The sequence below is a fragment of the Stenella coeruleoalba genome (assembly GCF_951394435.1).
Source record: "Stenella coeruleoalba genome assembly, chromosome: 9".
In the NCBI taxonomy this organism is placed as follows: Eukaryota; Metazoa; Chordata; class Mammalia; order Artiodactyla; family Delphinidae; genus Stenella; species Stenella coeruleoalba.
Window position 1 is genome coordinate 71,554,556 of NC_137155.1, and position 19,806 is coordinate 71,574,361.

Here is a 19,806-nt window from a genome sequence, read left to right on the forward strand (position 1 = left end):
ACCCTCCCCTGTCCCCCGACGCTTAAGAAAAGGTTCTAAAGTATAAGGATTCCCTTTTGCTGGGTGAGTTCTCTAGATTTCTTTTGTTGTGGAGAACTTGTGCAGGGGGACTACCCTAAAGGGGGTGGGGCGTGGCACATAAAGATGAAATTGATCTATTATCTGCCTAATAAAGTGAGTGAGGCTGCAGTGACCTGGGTGGTCATCTAGTCAGAACTTTGAGATAGAAAGGTTTCTGAGAGCAGGTCAAGAATTTACTTTTCCTGTTGCCATTTGGAGAGACTGAGTAAAGATTTTAAATATTTTTAGATTTTTGGTTATTTTACTATTTCTCTGAATACATTAGGCCAAGACTGAACCTTTCATCATGTTAGATTTGTTTATTAAGGTACTTTTTTTCTTTAGTTCTTAATGGGAAATTGGAATTTTAACGAAAAAAATCTGAAATTAAATTTTTTTTTGGCTCTCCATCCATGTTAGTATCTTTTCTATAATAATACCTTCATTAAGAGCTAACATCTTAAATAGAGAATCATTGATAGGCAGTGGGACAATGAAAACTAGAGAGGGTATAAAAAGACTGCCTATTCCTTAGTTTGTCTTATTTCCCATTTTTTGGCCAAATCAGTTACAAGAGTTTATGTAAATAAAAACTAAGTATTCTCCTATCAGCAATTAGAAGTTACAGTATTTTATTCTGTTATTTATCTTGAAGACAGTCTTTAATCTTCGCACCCATTTGGAAAGAAATAAGACTGTTTTCAGTCCATTTTATCACTGTATAAACTGAGGTTTTTAAAAAGTAGAACAAATTGTGTGGGTGATATTAGTGTAAACCTTGGAATTTGAAATTTGACATTGTCTCTGAACTCATAGAAAATTTAACCTCCCATTAATAACATTTAATTGACAACTCTGTAGCTCTATTATGAGAATGCACTTGCAATTATATTTAATCTACTATTAAATTCTAACTCATGAATACAGAAGTAACCCCCATTTGAAATGTTAATGATGCTGTTTGTGATATATTATGATATATATGATTCTGGAAAGTTAAATATGTGTCACTCAAGATGTCACATATAAATATAGAAACAAATCTAAATGAATGGTATTTTTTTAAATCACCAACTAAATTAAAAATGTATTAAAGACAGATCTTTAAAAATTGCCTTCTAAAATAAAATGTGCATATATTACTTGTGTTTACTATTATTCCAGGTATGTGAATTAATAGTTATAAGACATACAGTATCTGGTTAATTGTACTATGTAACTGAAACCTGCCATATTAATTGTTTCCTTTAGAAATACAGATAATTGTAATCCAGTGATTGCCTTTGTTCCAAGCAATGGATTTTAATTACATTTGGAAAATGTAATTAATAATAATTATATTATTACAACTGCACAATATTAATTACAATTACATTATAATAAAGAACTTTAATTCCATTTGGAAAAAAATAGAAGTGATTTTCAAGCTCAAGGCATTCTTTCAAATCCTAAATGGTTTTTTAAAAAAATTATTGCTATTCTCTTTAGAATAAGTATTTTCTCTTTTCACCCAGTTGACCTCATGGTACCCTGAATACACTGCATCTCTGACTCAATATTCAGCTTAAACTGATAAAGAGTCAAATCAATCAGAAAACTAGTTGGATACATTATTTTTGATTATTAAAAGGTCAGGATGAGTTACTGTTGTTAAAAATTGTTGAACTGATGTATTTGAAAGAACTACAACAGTGCAGATGGCAGAAAATATTTTGGTCTCTAAGTCCTGTGAAGAAAAGTCCATTTACTTGATGATAGGACCTAAGATTTTAGGAAAGTACATCAGTGAATCAGTTTGATTTGGGGGTGTGTTTGATGTTATCCTCAGATTCATAACTTCATGGAAATCAAGATTAAAAGCTTTGGGGATGAACTTAAAAAAGAAAAAGCCTTCTTGAAAGGGATATGCTAATTTTCATCCAGTCTCTGGATTGTTTAGTCAGCTCCTTAGTTCTTAAAACTGTTTCATAGTATATATATATAGATATCAGATTACCATTTTCTGAGTAGGACAATGGCTTCTTTACAATTCTCCATACTATAAATTCTAACCATTGGAAATATCCTCAGAATTCCAGGATGGAATAGATTTCAGTAATACTGAACTACAGGAGGAAGGAAGACTTTACCTTTATTCTGAGCAATCTCTGTCTTGGAGTTTTCAAGAGATTTCCTCAAGGCACAGAAGCCGTATGTGTATGCTAAATAGCCCACCATGTTATGTAGCAGTACACTGCAAGATCATTACTATATGCTCCTAAGAAAGTCCTAAAGTAACAGAACAAGTCGCACATTAAAAAGTGGAAGAATCAATAAGACTTAAACTTTTGATTCAGTAGGGATTTGCATTTTTAACTAGTACCTTAATTGATCATAGTACATGAACCTTCTTGACTGCACTTCTTGAACTACCAACCAAAGTGCTAAAACTGTCAGGATTAATTAGAATAAAAGAGGATGTAATAGAAGAAACATAATATCAACAACATACCTTCATAGAATAAGGCATTTTCTGCATAAAAATGTAGACTTTGAGACAAAAATAACTATAGGCTGAGAATACCAAAGTTCATCTTTATTAAAAAGTGAATTTTAAACTATTCAGGCATCATCTTAGATTATTAGAGGATAAAGGATTTTCCAGAATTTGGAGATATGTACTGGCTGGAAACATTTTTGGAACAGTATCACTGGAAGTCATATGATCTAAACTTGAACATATTCCAAATACCTTTCACTGTAACACCATTGTTATATAGCTTCTTTGTTTTAGGAAGAAGTTAGTAACTAAAACCAATATATACACTGGGATATGAAGGTGCTAATTAAAACACAGTCCACATACCAGGAAATGATCTGGCTGTGATTATTTGGGCTCTACTGATTACCAAGGTTGCTGGCTAATTTAACTGGCTAAGTAGATGTCCTCCTTATCCACACTGCCTCCATGACAAAATTTCCTGAAGTCACATGTTAGGAAGAGTCAATCCCTAATAATAAGAAAAATGATGAGTAAAATGTTGAATATCTGGCCAAAGGTGAACAAGTTATTATGTTTCCTTACGAGATCTTTCAAGCGGGACTAGCTATATAATTTGTAGGCCTCAGAATGAAAGGAAAATGCAACACTCCTTGTTCAAAAATCTTAAGAATTTCAATATAGCAAGAGCAGAACACTGAACGAAGTGAGGGGCCCCTGTGGGTGCAGAGACTCTGTGCCATATGCCCACAAAGCCAGACCTACGGCCAAGTGTACAGGAGTCATGAATGTGAGAAATTCTTGGGAGTTTGGAAAGATGGCTGTTAAGATTTTTCAAAAAAGTGATGTAAAGATGATGCATCCAAGAACTAGTTGGGAAAGTTGTGATAATTATGTGATTAAACTATATATTCTGATGGCTAGTTACATGTTACATATATTTACTGTGTAAAGGGAATATTGGGTGGCTTAATAGATACGGCTAATTGAAATGATCCTGAGTCGTATGTAGCATGCTAGTTTCTACAACTAATTTAGAATTCAGCAGAATAATGTGAAGTCTTTTACTACTTAATTAAACTTCTGTAATGCCTGTTTTACCAAGATGAATAAAATACATAAATTGTATGAGGTGACATCTAATGCACACAAAAAAGAGAAATGTAAAAATCAGAACAGTGGGTACATTAAACTGATTCTTAATAATTGAAACCAATTTAATCATTTGAGATTATTTTATTCTAGCTGACGTAATACTGTAGCAGTTATATTCTAATTATAACCTGTTTCATTTTACTCTGCCTTTCTAGTTAATTATTACAGTCAATTTGTAAAATGACATGGTTCCACATTTGCATAGGTCACTATTAAATAGATGAATAGCTGAAATTACTCTAGCATTGAAGTGTCAACTTTGGTAGAAGTCAAGAGGACTTCAAATGTTCTTCTAACACCCCTTAATGTGTTAATGACCACTATTAAACTGCAATTAAAAGGCCAGGAAAAATGCATGAAACGGTTAATAGAAAAATAGCAGAGACACAATTAAAACGACTCTAGATTTTTTTTTTGACTGATAGAAAATAAAGTGATATGCTGTAAGAAGTGTAGTATGAATCTATTTCCAACTCAAGGCAGAGTTGACAGTTTAATGATAACAAATCATAGGCTGCCTTTTTGGGGAGCACTGAACGTCAGCTTAAAATTAACATCAGGAGTAAACAAGACAATGTGGTGATTTTACCTTGCATTTAAATTACTACTTATTATGGTACTAAATAATAGCTTTAAATAACTTGGTGTCCAGATTACTGATATAGTCTATCTGTGTGAGAAAAATACAGAACTGAAAGATATGTTTAAGTTTTTGTCATCCTAAATAAAGGATAAACGTATGTCTTCGCTCTGCAGTCTTGTTAGAGTTGCCTGCGAAACCTTTCCCTGAGTCTGTTGTACAATGAAACCCTAACGTTGTTATTAGAACACTTCACTCAGCATAGACTGTATTTTCGAGTCTCATGGATTTTGTTTAACTTGGGAGTATACAAAAAAAAATAGTAAATAATTAAAACTATGCATAAACATTCAACTTGTGAGAAGCCTCTCAAAGCCAGAAGAGGTTAGACACTTTAACAAAGGACACTTTTGCAAATTATAATATAGTTGAAGTGGGTTTTGGGGTTTTATTTATTTTTTAATTTTTTTTTTTACCAAGTTCCCCAGATTTCTTCCTCTTGTCCTGGATTTCACAAAACGTAAAAGTCACCTTCAAAATTTATCTGGTGCTATTTACTAAGTACAAGACATAGATGAATCAAAATGTTTATTTTAAAGTATCCTTCAGTACATCTACCTATGGGCATGGTGGCTAACTATAGTTGTGAATACAAATGAAGAAAGAACGAGGCACAATGACAGTTACCAGGGTAACTTAAGTACAGATCCATATCCACATCTTTTTTCCATGATTATATTAATATTTCAGCCATAACTAGATTTTTGCCTTGAATTATCTATGCTGTCTTAGCTCTACACTTAAATTCTTATACAAAGTTCATCATAATTTGAAGCAAACATATGTCCATACAATTTCATGGACAACACTGAATCCCTGATAACAGGCATCCTAGTCATGACTTGGAACATAGCATTAGAGGTATGCTCTAATGGTGTATATATACATATATATACTTTTAATATCAACTATATCAAAAATCACTTGACCTATGTCTCAAATGTAACCAGTGGGAAAAACTGCATTAAGTACTCAATATCATAGAAATGCTTTACATTAGTCTAAGAGAGAAACAAAATATCTATTTTGCTATTGCAGCCAAAAATTGGAAATTCTTTAGCGAAGCCAATGTCAGGTTCCATATTTGAAGAACCAGTCAATATGCCACTCTGTAGGTTCCTTAAATGCCTGATGACCAGAAGTGGTCAGGATAACATTTATCAATCATACGGCACTCAGTGTTAAATTAAACATTTAAGAATGAGTATTATGTTATGACCCCGTCTTTAAGAGGTCATGGGAAAATAGATTGTGGTAACTATCAACTACTACCAAAGGGTATTTTAAAAGAAAATTAATATTTAGTTTACACTGATATGCAAATATCCACCCCATAAATTCCATTGTCTCTAATTTTTAAAAAGTATTTATTGACGATTCTTTTTTAGAAATTCATTTTCTTACTTATAAGCTCTCCTTAACAGTAAGACTTTTTTTTCCTGTAATTTTTGTCCAAAAAAACAAAAAAAAAAATGAAAGGAAAAAGAACCATGTAGTAGTTACTTCCATGATTATAACCTAGCACATTTGAATCGGTGAAACAAAAGTGCCAATTTGAATGTCACTTTCCCTATGTACATAAAATGGCAATTGAAATAAGGTTATGCTATTTTCTGTGTCTCAGTCTCAGAAGCGTTTTTCAAAGCTGTTTAACTGATTCAATGAATGGCCTTCAGTCCCATGTGTCACGTTTCAAATCCATAAAATGAAGACAGCAGTAACTGTTATATATATACATTTTTTTTGGTAATGGTTGTATTATATCATGACAAAGAAAGGAGATGGGCTATGCAGGAGATAGCAGACACAGTGCTGGACTCCTAAGTGTTCCTCCCAGAAGAGGTGGCAGAAGAAAGAAGACACAGTACCTTCATTGTGCTTTGAAACAAAAAGAAAATGATACACACAGAGAAAGCCATCAAATAAAGCCATTATAGCAATATTTGCTAACAATCTAGATGAACAGGAAAAGTTCTAATTACTTTTTACCTTCAAAGTAAGTTGAAGTTGATATAATTCTATTCTACATTATTTGGCCTTTATTGACTTACTGTAGTTAAAATGTGATTTCTGCTATGCTTAAAAAATATTTTCATAAATGTGTTAAACATGAAAACATGCCACCAGGCTGGCTCTACTCAAAGAAGAAAGGAAGTTCTCTTCGTGAGAAGGAAAAATAAGGAGGGAACCATGTAGAGTTCATGAAGGCAGGGGATGCTGCAATCTGATAACCTTTGTGCTCCTCATGGAGCAACAGGTCTGATTACAAATATGGAGAACACTATCAGGACCGATTTTTGCACCAGCTTGAACAGTCACAACCTCATCAGATAAGCAGGTTCAGGTTCGATGAACCAAAGGTTACACAAAAGCAGAAAAGAGGTGGCAGATAAACACACAGGAATTAAGAATCAAGATGATGAGCCAATGTTAGAAATGCCAGAGTGTAGGTCCCAGAGGACCTGATCATTTATATTATGAAGCGGCAATAATTATCTAATCACCTCCTGGAGTCTCCTTTTATATCTGACCGTGGCTTGGGGAAAAAAATGGAGGGAATTCTGTTTATTCTCTCTCAAACCCCTCTCACATGATTCCTTTACTTCCAGAAAGAAACTAGACTTTGTACCAACAGAAGGACCAATGTCAGAAATCAGAGCCTGGATTGAAAGTCTTCAGGGGAAAGTAAAAGAGGTTCAGCTTTGTTCTCTTACCACATTGCTTAAGAAAGATCAGCGACGGGGGACAAGGGGTCTAGTCTATTGCCAAGGTATGAGAAACTGTAGCCTTGATAAGCTGACTCCAGGAAAGAAGTAGACAGGTATTGGGTGTGGGGGAACCTTATAAGATTCAATAATTAGGTAACTCATTTCCACAGGAAGATTCGTTCATAGAGTTTTGTTTCTCAATAGTTTATTCTCCTGCCAGGGAGCAGCCCTAATCAGGTTATGAGATGTCCCCTACAAATGCAGGTCTGCTACTGTTCTTTAAGACACATTCATAAAGAAAGGTTTGGAGGTACTTTGGGCAAAAAATACCTCTAAATTGGAGGTATTTTTTAACAAAATATTTTATATTCTTTCATATAATTCCTATTACTATAATAATTTTAAAGACTTTATTCAATCATTTATCAAATACACATGAATGTTATCTAATATAAAGTACATGGTAAAAATAGTGGAGGATATTGAGATGAACCAGGCAGGAGGTTCTTTTCACTTAAGGAACTAATAGTGTCACCTAGAGTCTGATAGTGGAAATTAAAAGTACAAACACACACACAAACAGAATACATAATACAATAAATGTGTTATTAAAGTTTAGAGGAAGAAAACAGTACGTCCAGTTAGTTGGAATCCAGGAAGTTTTAAAAAAGCTGATTTTTAATGAACAGAATTCAGACACATCCAAGTTGAGAGAAGAGCATTTAGAGGAGATAGTGCAAACAATGGCAGAGCTGAAAGTCTAATTTTGCTGGGGTTATAAGAATATGTTCCCCACTTCACTGGTGTATTAGGTCAAAAAGACAGATTGGATAGAAAAGTAGATGGAAGCCAGATTATAGAACATCTTTTAAAAATGAACTTTATTTGACAGGCATGGAGGCAACTGTTATAGGAGTATATGACTGGTATAACTCAAGTTACACATTGGGAAGATGTGTCTGGTGGTGATATTGGGTAGACTGCTGTGAGAAAAACCTGTAGACAGAAAGAGAAGTGAAGAAGACATTTGCATATTAGAGCTGTACAAAGCATGGATGTGGAAATGGAGTATATTATCAGTTTACTCACTGTAGTTATCCTTTAGAGCTGCAAAGATTAGAGTACTCTTCCTCTCTGGCGGGCTGGCTTAGAAATTGCCCTCATATTGCCCTGGCAACCTCAAAATCTTCAAGCAGGTTCTTTTATACATAGCTTAGCTGGTACTACATACATAAAAACTCAATTATCTTTTTTTTGTGAATAACTTAGCTGATTTTAGCAATTGTTTTCAAAATACTTTATCATATTCAAAATATTTTATTACTTTTAAATCATGAAATATTATTATAATAAGCATGGTTATCGAAGCAATTCAGTTATTTTGCCATTCAATTTTTTTTAAGTTTTTCTTTTAATTTCAGGGAATTCCCAACACAAATATTCAGGATATATATATATATTTTTTGAAACTAGAATTCCCCTAGTCATTGAGAATGTTTGGGGAAATCCAGGAGAAAATTAAAACGTGTTTGGAACAACAGGAATAAAAAGAACACTATGGAAGTATAGATTAGAAGAATGAAATTTAGAAAATGACACAGAAATGACTATATCAAGAGAAATGAAAGGGAAAGAGAAAAAGTCCTGACATGCATTTCAAAACTTTTGTAGGTTAAAGGAGAAAAAGAGGGAAATGACTTAATTAAATTAATTAAAATATTTTAATTATAAGGCCAACTGAACAGATAACTCAGGAGAGTAAAGAAAAAGAGCATAAGAAATGCATAAGGAAAACTACAGAAAAAAGAATGAAAAATAAAAAAAACATATTAACAACGTAAATGGGAAGAGACTGCAAAGAAAGAGAAATAGAAGGAAAACTAGTGAAAGGATACATGCACTGCAAAAAGTCAAGATATGTCCAAATATTCCAGCTATATAACTCTGGGAAGGTTCAATTTGAAATAGGTCCACCCTAATTAACTTACATATTTTTAAACGTTGTAAAAGTATCCTTTTAAAATGCACTTAAAGTAAAATATAAAAGTCTATAGAAGTACAACTCTTAAATTTTTCAAAAAGCAAGTTTTGATCAATTTTCTTTCTATAATAAATTGTTTTATTATTCATTTAGAACTATTATTCTTTTTGCTTAATTTTCAAAGGGAATATTTTAAAATCAGCAGTTGCTCTGAATACATTAGAATGAGTTAGTTGCTCATATTGTTAAAACAGTAACTAGATTCTAAACAAAAAAAATTAATTGTAAAGTTGAGAAAATGTAGATCTATTTAAAGCTGAGATGACAGTTGTTGAGCATTGTGATGTATCATCTTGACATGAACTGAATGAGGTAGATTAGTGACTGACACTAGCAATGTCAGAATTTACATTACAGCACACACAAACTCCATGGAAATATACTATTAGCACCTACAGTAAGCAGCGATGAGTAATGAGATAAAAATTGACAACGTCAATAGTCATAAGCCCTCACAGTCAAGAATAATGAACTACATGTGTGTACATATAGGTATATATTCATATATATATATACATATATATATATATAATGAAATATACCTTTCATGCCTTCTATAAAAATTAAATTTTGTGTGGCAATAAATACTCTGAATACATAGATGATAAAATTAATTTTGGTGTAGATTAAATGTAGACTATGTTTGCTGCAAAGCACAGTGACAAAGATGGTGTTACAATAATCCTCTAGAAATGAGGTGCACTGAAATACATGCTTTTCCTACTTTACATCTAAAAATGACCAAGAAATCTACTTTTTAAATAAAGGTTTCTCTTTAACTTATGCTACGATAATTGTTAACCTTGTGCACATTTGATCTAGAAATGCTCTGAGCACTAGATAAAAAGTGTTTTTATTGTAGCTATCTCATATATTAGAATTTTAAAAATATAATTTAGAAAGGGTGTCATATCTGCCTTGGAGTTTTCTTTGGAAATTAGAACTTATGAGAGAAAAATGCATTGTGTCTTAATAGTTTAGTTAGTAATTATTAAGTATGCAAAAATCTCCTAAGTGATATTAGTGCATGTTTAGCAATGCTTCGAAAATCATTGTTACAAGAGTAAAATTTAACACGTTGTAAGTGCCTATGCACACCCTCTCTGATTTGTGCATTTTTTTCAGTAGATATTCTTATATTCTTTTCCTATTTAATTCTTTTTTTCTTTAGAGCAATATGAAAAATATTGTAGACTCCTCTCTGTAGTTGCTAAGGCATCTGAGGTCGACAAAGGAATTTCACTCAGTTCTGTGAATTAGTAACCCCTGCACCAGCAAGCTCAGAAACCTGATGTACAGCCAGAGAGAAAGCAAGGGGCGTGGAGAGAGACATGGCTCACAAGTCTTATTCAATGACACGTAGGCGGACAACTGGCAGTGGCTGGCCTCTGCGGTGGCAGTGAGGGGCACATCCAAGGGAGTACTGTCTAACCACCAGTAAGCCTTAGTGGATCAAAATGAAAGATGGTGAGGAAAGAATAGTGGGATCCAGTCCAGGAAAACCAAAGAGGCATTCAGCTTTTGGCAGCTAAGTAAAATAGATTGCTGAATCCTTAAATAAAAAGGATTGTTGTGAATTCTCTTTACTTCCTCTTTAAGAGTAGCAAAATGTATATGCTATCACAGAAGAAATATTCAACTCATAATTAACTTCATACCAATCATACATACACCCAGGTTTATCTTTTCCATCATTTGCACTTAGATTAAGATTTAATAATTATATAGAAATAAGTCACGTCTTTTTCCATATTTGAAAACTATTTCTTTAGCCCTTTTGCTGTATTTCAGATATTATGAATACAAAATTCACACATTTATATTCCTATCATGTTCTGTAAATATACTATACATTTACAATATAGGAAAAATCTCAAGATTTTATATATAAAATGCAATTTGCTTGTGTGAACCAAACTATAATTTGTACAGCTACTTCATTGCTGACATATTTATATATGTATATAATATGTTTTATACATCCATACATATCATCTCTCTCCTGTCTATATTTGCTTTGTGGTTCCAACATTCAATGAATCCATAGTCTGGTTCAGTTCTCTGTTTGCAAGAGACAGGATACATCTGTTTTTAGCAAAGCTGCAACTTTTGGTTTGAAAACCACATAAAGAAAGAACCTATAAAAGTTAAATATGCTAACAGAGGGAAATTAAGAGTAAATAAATCATTCTTAAACCCGAAAGTGGAAAAGAAAGAACATAACTATAATGTATTATATTTCATAATTGAGAGAAAATATTATTTAGAATATGGTGTTATATTTCCTACTTATTTAGATGCTTTTGCATAGTTCTTTCTCTTCCTCAAGAAAATATTTCCAAAATAATTCTTAAGTTTTCCAATACCTCTGTTTCATTTTAAACCCTATGTTATACGATATCTAATTCTGACATCACTCTTCACATTGGATCAATTATCTAGTCTGAATAAACTTTAATTGAGCCGTTTAAAATATGTGCAGCGGTTGTGAACTGAAAAATGCAGGTAGGTTATCTCATTAGTACTAATTTAAATGTCCATGGTTTTGCACATTTTTATGTGCAGAGTGTATGTTTTTATACTAAGCCCTCAGTCATTTTTTCTAAAAGAATGAACAAACAAGATAGATTTTGAAATCACTTAGAGGCGTTGTTTTCTGAATGTATCAAAACTATTGAAAGTACACTCGTCATTATATAACTTTTAAACAGGTTTAGCAATAAATGATAATAATCTGAATTCTTTTTAATTCATTTAATTTTATGACTACTTATACTGTTAACCTGATGATCTCTCAGGCATTTTTCTTTATTTTAGTTTGCATTATTTCAAATGTATTTACTCTAAAGCACAGAGAATTCTTTGATGAATGTCTGTCAAGTCCAATATTAGACTTATTTTTCTGTGTCCTCAAAGCTAAAGTAGATATTGCAAAAGAAGATAAATTTATTTCAAGTATTTTTTAAAATTCCTGATATTTATACTTTGACTCGCGCAAGGTGTTGTTGTGTGTTGGTTTGCTTTGGTTTGGCTTCTCTGACACCAGAGTTTAAGGTGTGTAATCTTTATTATTTGAAAGGAAAATGTTTCAGCTTTTATTAGTATTACCTCTAATAGTACACCTCTCTTTTTGTGGATTCTCTTACATATCAAGTATATCCTTTGACATGCTGACTCAATCTAGCCAACTGTATGTATGTTTATTTTCCTTTCATTGTTACACGTTTAAATAACCAATTGCTCATGAGTTTTGGTTTGGCCTTATGTTTTGCTTACTTCATTTAAGATGAGGCATGAAATATGAATGCTAGCCCGCCTGAGTTTTAGGAAATAGAAATGGTCTTGCTCTTAAAGTATATTTGATACTTTAAAGAGAATCCCTGATGTGTGAAGATACTCAGAGGAATATATATGCGTTCGTGTTATAAGTGAAAGTATAAGAGTGTGTATGTGTAGACATCAAATAAAAACCCTAGTGACTTTAACAACCATAGCACAGTCACCCAATTTGACACACCTGTACTTGCTAATGCTGCACTTGTATGATAAGCACCACTATTTATGTTTTCTCCTGGTCTTCTTTCCCCAGTTCACAAACAGTGGTAAAATAAGTGTGTGTGTATTTGTGTGTGTCTGTGTGTGTGTAGTGTGTGTAAAATATGCATATTTTTAACACTGTTGCATTTGTATATACTATTTAAATCACTTTAAGTGCAAAATAAAACCGTCAGGGAAAAATATTTTAAATAATACATATGCATCAGTAAGCCTAAAAGAAATACATTTTAGAACATATCTACATATATCAAAAAAGACTAATAAGTCCAGTATTCAGATCTTTTGAGGAAAACAACTTTTCTTCAAATATATTAAGTAGACACTATTCTTGAGCCAGCAATATTTGAAGAGACTATTTTTCCTGTATTTTGTATTGTAAAAAACTATAAAAATATATTTATATTATAAAAATAAAAAATATGTTTACATCAAATCTTTTCAGACTTTCTTCTTTGGAGTCACTGAAAAACATTAACCTTAGGAGTTACTATTTATGTGCTAGGCACCGTGCTACTAAGTACTTTTCCTGCATTATTGTATTTAATCTTTAACCACAAAGCTGTGAGTTAGATATTATAAACCCCATTGTACAGGCTGGTTAAGAAATCACCCAAGGTCACACAGCTACTAAAGTGGCAGATCCAGATCTCAAACCAAAGTTTATGCTGTAAGGATTATGTGGCATATGCTAGAAACGATGGAAATTTGCCCTCCAGAATTTCTAATAGGAATGCTTCTTGTTCTAATGCAGGGAAAATGAAAAAAAAATTGAACGAGGGCATCATTCTTTATTAGATGGGGCACAAACAGATACTGCTGTATTTCCCTCCTAAGAATCAGTCAGTTATTATCCAGAAAATTAGAACTTCCAACTTGTCTCCAAAAGTGTATTAACTTTATAAGACATAAACTTTTGGATTTAGAGTTCATTGTAATGTAAATTCCATATTATATATACACATGCAAATGAAGGTATAAATAAATTTATTATCAATACAAATTTCTAATGCTCTCAGAATTAAGGATTAAATGCAACATTTTAGAATAAAACTACACAGTATCATCCTAAAATGTGTATTTTATCCGGGAATCATTCTGTGGAATCTATCCTTTCTTTTACTGTGCCATATCAGATTTTCCTTCCCTTTTCATGACAAGGTATCTTCTAAATAAGCAGAAGTCCTATTTATAGCAAATGACAAAGGAGACAAAAATCCAGTCCAATAAATGTGTAGAAAAGTCCAACTCATTGTATGGATTGAAATAATTTAACAAAAAAGACAAATTGCAACCTATTTAACAAGTTTGAAAAACAGCATAGTAAGTAAGCACTGTGGAAAAATAACTGAATTACATTTTAAGATTTCCTGTGCCTACTGTGTGTAAGATACTGTGCTAGTGCTTTATAATGCATTAAAATTCAACATTAACACAAAAAAGGTTTAAAATTATATTTAAGATCTATTGCAGTCTTTAAAAGTCATATTTTTTAAATGATACAAATGAACTTATTTACAAAACAGAAACAGACTCACAAACAAATTTATGGTTTTCAAAAACAAATTTATGGTTACCAAAGGGGAAACGTAGGGGGGAGGGATAAATTAGGAGCTTGGGATTAACATCCACAGACTACTATATATAAAATAGATAATCAACAAGGACCTACTGGATAGCACTGGGAACTCTACTCAATATTCTGTAATAACCTATATGGGTAAAGAGTCTGAAAAAGAATGAATATATGTCTAACTGAATCACTTTGCTGTATACCTGAAACTAACACAGCATTGTAAATCAACTATACTCCAATAAAAAAAATAAGGTATATTTTTAAATTTTCTAAGAGTTTGATATAATTAGAAATTCATATTTTGATATGCAACAATGTTCTTAAAACTGCTAACTTTCACTCTACTTCAAACAACTGCTTTAGAACTCTGAAAGTTCGTATACAGTGATTGTATTTAGAATAGGAGAATTAAATTTGTGAAATACTCCTCTCAAAGGAGTTGTCACTAAACATTGTATCATATGGCACTCAGTGGACAATCTGCCCAACACATTCTCATCTTGTGATAAAATTTATTATCACAGTTACTAGTTGCAGAAACACCTATATTATATGTGGCCTACACTAATTACTTTGATCAAATTACAGGAATGAATTACTATATGTCATTTAGCATATACATTTTGCCTACTTTTCAGCCAGATATTCACTGTAGACATGTACTACGTTGAGAAAAATAGTTTCATCTTATATTAAAAATATTTTTGCTTTCTAAGCCATATATTTCAATGCTAATGGTGTGTTTATCCTTTTAAAGAATTCTGTGACTTTTGACAAAATTATTTTCTGTGAAAATTTAATTCTAGAAAGTATTTTTTTAAATTTTCATAAGAAAGTTCTACCATCATTCTCTTTTTATAAATGAGGCCACAGGCACTTTGGGAGTTGGGAATGGGGCTACCTTTTAAAGTTTCAACTTAATGATGGTGAGAACATTAGAATTCAGCGTTGCCAACTGCACTCAGTACCCTCCTCTACTTTGAGCCAAGTAAGAAAACAATTTTAAGGCGGTTCTAATAATTTTTTCAAACTTCTGCAACTTATACAATCACTACCTACATGCTCAGTCTTTTCATTTTCCTTAGAGGTATTTAAAATAATTTGATCCTGTATATTGAAGTATGAAAGATAGAAGAGATTTTTAATCTTTTATTTTTCTTAAATATGGGTAAAATATCTTGATAAAAGCAATGATTTCCTGATTTCAGCTATCAGAGTAACAAAATGTGATCGGTAGTTGTTATGTTACTGGTTTACGCATTTAAAGGTAGTCCACGATTATTAACATTAATGTATATGGCTAATAAGAAAGCATAGCCTTGTTGCAAGTAAATTTGTGTTGTTCTGTATCACTGTTGGAGAGTGAATCTATTAAAAGACAGCTGAGCCTAGCTAACAATAAGAAAGAAGGTAAGATTCCACCGACAGGAAATAAAATAATTTTCCTTTGGAGTGTTAGAAGGACAAACTTACTTGTAATAAACATAAATAATATTTTTCTTCTTGCTTAATAAGATACTCACTGGTAATTACAAGACATAAAGTAATTCTGTTTTCTTCTTACATTACCTATGTGTTCATAAACATTTTAATTGTATATATCATATGTAAATATACATCTTAGCAACTACTCTTCCCTTCTCTGTCTTCCACAATAATACCTATCACGATTAAGTACCTGCTGTATGTTTAATAAACACATCCTCTCAGAAACCCTTTCTGGCAGATATTTCCATTCCCTTTTTGTGGAAGCCAAAGTTCTGAGGTGATGTGTATGTCCCCACAGTCACTAGGGCAAACAGTAGCAGAAACAGGTTTGAATCCAGGTCTTTGTGGTTCACTCCATGGACTGCAGTAACTCCCTCAGTTCTAGAGGACCGTCCTTCCTACCTGCACTCAGAATCTCATTTCGTTTTGTTAACAGTAAGGTGAAGATTGTAGGAGGTAAATTCTGTACATCTAGCACAGGGCCTGGAAGTTTATACACAGTCAATAAACGTTAACTCATTACAAGCACTGCAAGAATATGCGTTAACATCTACCCTGTTCCACACCAACACTACCCATGAAGCTAACTAAACTAATTCATGCTAAGATATGAATGACTACTAAACATCCTTCTTGTCCTCTGCCTTCTTATTAACCTAACTGAAAAATCTCAGAGAATTTCTTTCAAATTAGAACTTAGTAACCCAATAATTATCCAATTAATAGCAGCTAAGAAAACAAAGGGAAACAAAGAAATATTGGTTAAAATTATTTGGGGTGAGTGGCAATAAAAGACATAGTTAAAATAATACTATAAAACCACAAAATATGCTTTTAACTGAGCACTTTAAATGAAAATCTGTAAGTAAACACACAGTGATATATCTATATGCAAATCTTACTATGTATATATGTGCATACACACACACACCACACTGGATATCTCTGTCTCTCTGTCTCTATCCCTCTCTTTCTCTCTCTTTTTCTATCTAACTCTATATACAGATATGTACATGCATGTTTATGTACGTTTATCAAAACTTACAATCCTTCAGTCGTATTATATGAAGGTATACCACAAATCAGGTCATATCCTTAACACATAAGATTTATGTAGAAAGATTCGTTGTAGCACTGAGAACTACAAAACAGGTGTTAGATGAATCCTCAGAATCAGTGTTAAATGGACATTTCACTAAATCTTTTATAAGTGTAATTTATTGCCAACATTTTATGGCATCATTATTATATGAAGGTGATATAATCATTTCTTGCCATTAAAATGTAACTTTATATTGAACATTCCATATATTATAAATCACATCTAATCATATCAGAAATAATATTACTAAGTTTAAAATAAAGAGAGTATGTTTGTTCCTGTTTTTGTTGACATAATTTGTCATGTAGCCTTAGATTTCCAGATGGAGGTGTCATTCTGAAAGTCATCACTGGAGGATTAGATAATTAATTGTATTAAAAACCTGTGTTTTCACTTTCACGATACGAAACACATTTTGCTTATTTTAATGAATTCTGTACACTCGTAAATTGCTTCAACTGGAGATGAAGGTTGTATATGCTCAGACAAAACTCATAAAAACATTTCCAGTAAGCATTTCTTTCAGTTACTAGAATTCAGAGTTCAACTTTAAATCTCAATAATATCATAGCAGTGTATTTGCTTTTGAGGTTTTTCTTCAATTTTGCTTTTACTAACTGTACAAAATTCCATCTAAAAACATACATGAGAATTAAGAATGTATTTCACAGGTTTAAAACTAGACAAAATCATGGGTATATCGTGAACACAGAATTCTGAATTGTAAGTGGGATCAAAGTTGAAACACTAATTTTTTCCAAATAATCAATCCTAATATATACTTAAACAGTATATGTTTATATTTATATCCTAGTTTATTGAAAACAAGGTGAAGCAACTCATAACAGTTATGTTTTATTAATATTGAATTAAATGAATAATATGCTTAAGGAAAAAAAAACCTCAGTGAGCAGTTTTAATATTAAGGATCACTACTAAATTCTGAATCAAGTAATTGGGTATATTAGATGACAGATATACCGATGGAGAGATATATGAATGGACGAATGGATGGATGGATGGATGGATGGATGGATGGATGGATGGATGAATCAACTGAGTGATCCACAGATAATTACACACACAGAGGGAGTGTAGAAAGGAGGGAGGGATCATTTACTATGGTTTTGAAACATCTGCTAAATTTAACAGTGGATTTATATTACTTAGGTTAGAGATGTAAAATATGTTAAGGCAACTTTGAAGGTGTTCATGTTTTTAATATATTTAAATTTTAGAGCAAAGACTGTAGTTGCAATCTGCACAATATATCTTTAAATAGACTTTGCTCTGGAATAATGCTGGGAAAATCTCGATTTCACATATTTTTTTCAACTGGACATTTCTGAGTCTTTGAACAATATGTAATTGTGCCTTTACAGTCTTCAAGGCCTTTAGTTATTATGTTATAGAGACCTAATAATTACTTTATTTCCTCTGCATAGAGGCCAAGTTATGTATGGAAATCTGAGTTAGGTCAGTCAACCCCACAAGGTAAGCAGCCACCAGAATCTTTCCACAAATGAGAAAATAAATGAGGGAGGAGGAGGCCAGAGGAAATGGTATGGGAAGACAGAATGACAAGAAGAAACTTGTGCTTGTTTTTACTTGTTTTGTTCTGTTTGCATCTTTGGTATATAAGCTTGCCCAGGTAAAGAAGGTTGATACCTCAGAGCAAGAGAAGCATCATTTCTGGAGCACTGGGTCAGTTACAATTAGGCTGTGTTTTTCCTCAGCCACTAGTCTGCTTTCATAAATAAGGCATCAAGTTGGGGTCTGAGATCAGAAAAGAGGCTGTGGATCCAAAGGGCCCACCTACCTCTGGTTTCCCTTCCTGCTGCCCACTTCTCCTCTTATCTACTTCTGAAAATTTCTTTCAAAAATTTTTTCCTCCTTCCCTCCCTAGTTTCCCCCCCTCTCCCCTCCCCTCGTTTTCTTTTGTCAGGCCAAGCTCCAGGGCATTCCCTTGCCACAGAATACAGTCTTGGCTGTCAGCTTCTTACTGGACTCCAGCTATGTGGTCTATCCCAGTTCGTGGCCCAAATCCAAATGGGGTACGCTGGTAGCACTGGCTAAGTTTCACCATTGTTTGGTCTATCATACTAACATATCTTAGGTTTAGCAAGGTAATCCTCACTCTTCTCATGTTGTCACTTTTGCCATATATCTCTGTCTTTTTACTATCTTTTAATTCAGTGAATCAATCTAATTCAGTAAATCAATATTTATGTGCAATTTTTTTAACATAGAAACTTCTGAAGATGTCACTAAATAATTCTGTCAAACAGGAAGTTCTGCCATACACAGTAGAAGACCACTAGAGAGAGTCTTATGTTTAGCTGTCATTGAAGCAGATACGCCACTTCTCTGACACTTTAAAAAAATGTGGAAAAGTAATTTGTTTTATCCTAATATATTTTGTATTTCTCCCTAAGCACTTTTTTCTCCATATTATCAGTAAATAGATTCCTTTAGAAAAAGAATAGTCAAGACTCCACTGAATTATAACATTGAACTGAACCTCTTCTAAGAGTCTGACAGTCTCTGATACAATACGTATTTGTTTTCACTGTGACCATGATGATGAAACTGACAGGACTGAACTAAAACGCCATGAGAGATGTTTTCCTTCTCACATTTCTAAATGTAAATAATATTTCTGCCAAGATATTTATAAGAAAACACACTTTTGATGCATCGAAGAGATCATATAAAGCTTAAATACTTAATATAAATGTCAACTTTGAGAAAAATAAGAAAGATTTTTGGAGTTTATTTTTACTTTCCCATCCATTTACAGGAATGGGAATCTCTGAACATCAAAATTTTTAAAATATTTTTGCCTCTAAATGCTATTTGATGATGTCTAATACAGTTTATCTTTTCAATCCTCAGTAGTTAAACTCTTTTCCAAAGAGTATAAATAATCAAGTTGCAGATTCTAAACTCTATTAAATAGTTAAAAAGAAAACAAAGAGTTAAACTGGTGAAGGCAAAAACTC

General features: G+C 32.5%; 1 protein-coding gene across 17 annotated transcripts in view; it reads right to left on the reverse strand.

The window, feature by feature from the left end:
• LOC307192094 (uncharacterized protein) overlaps window positions 1-19,806 on the reverse strand; it is an 868,937-nt gene that overhangs the window by 648,352 nt on the left and 200,779 nt on the right. The window lies entirely within an intron of this gene.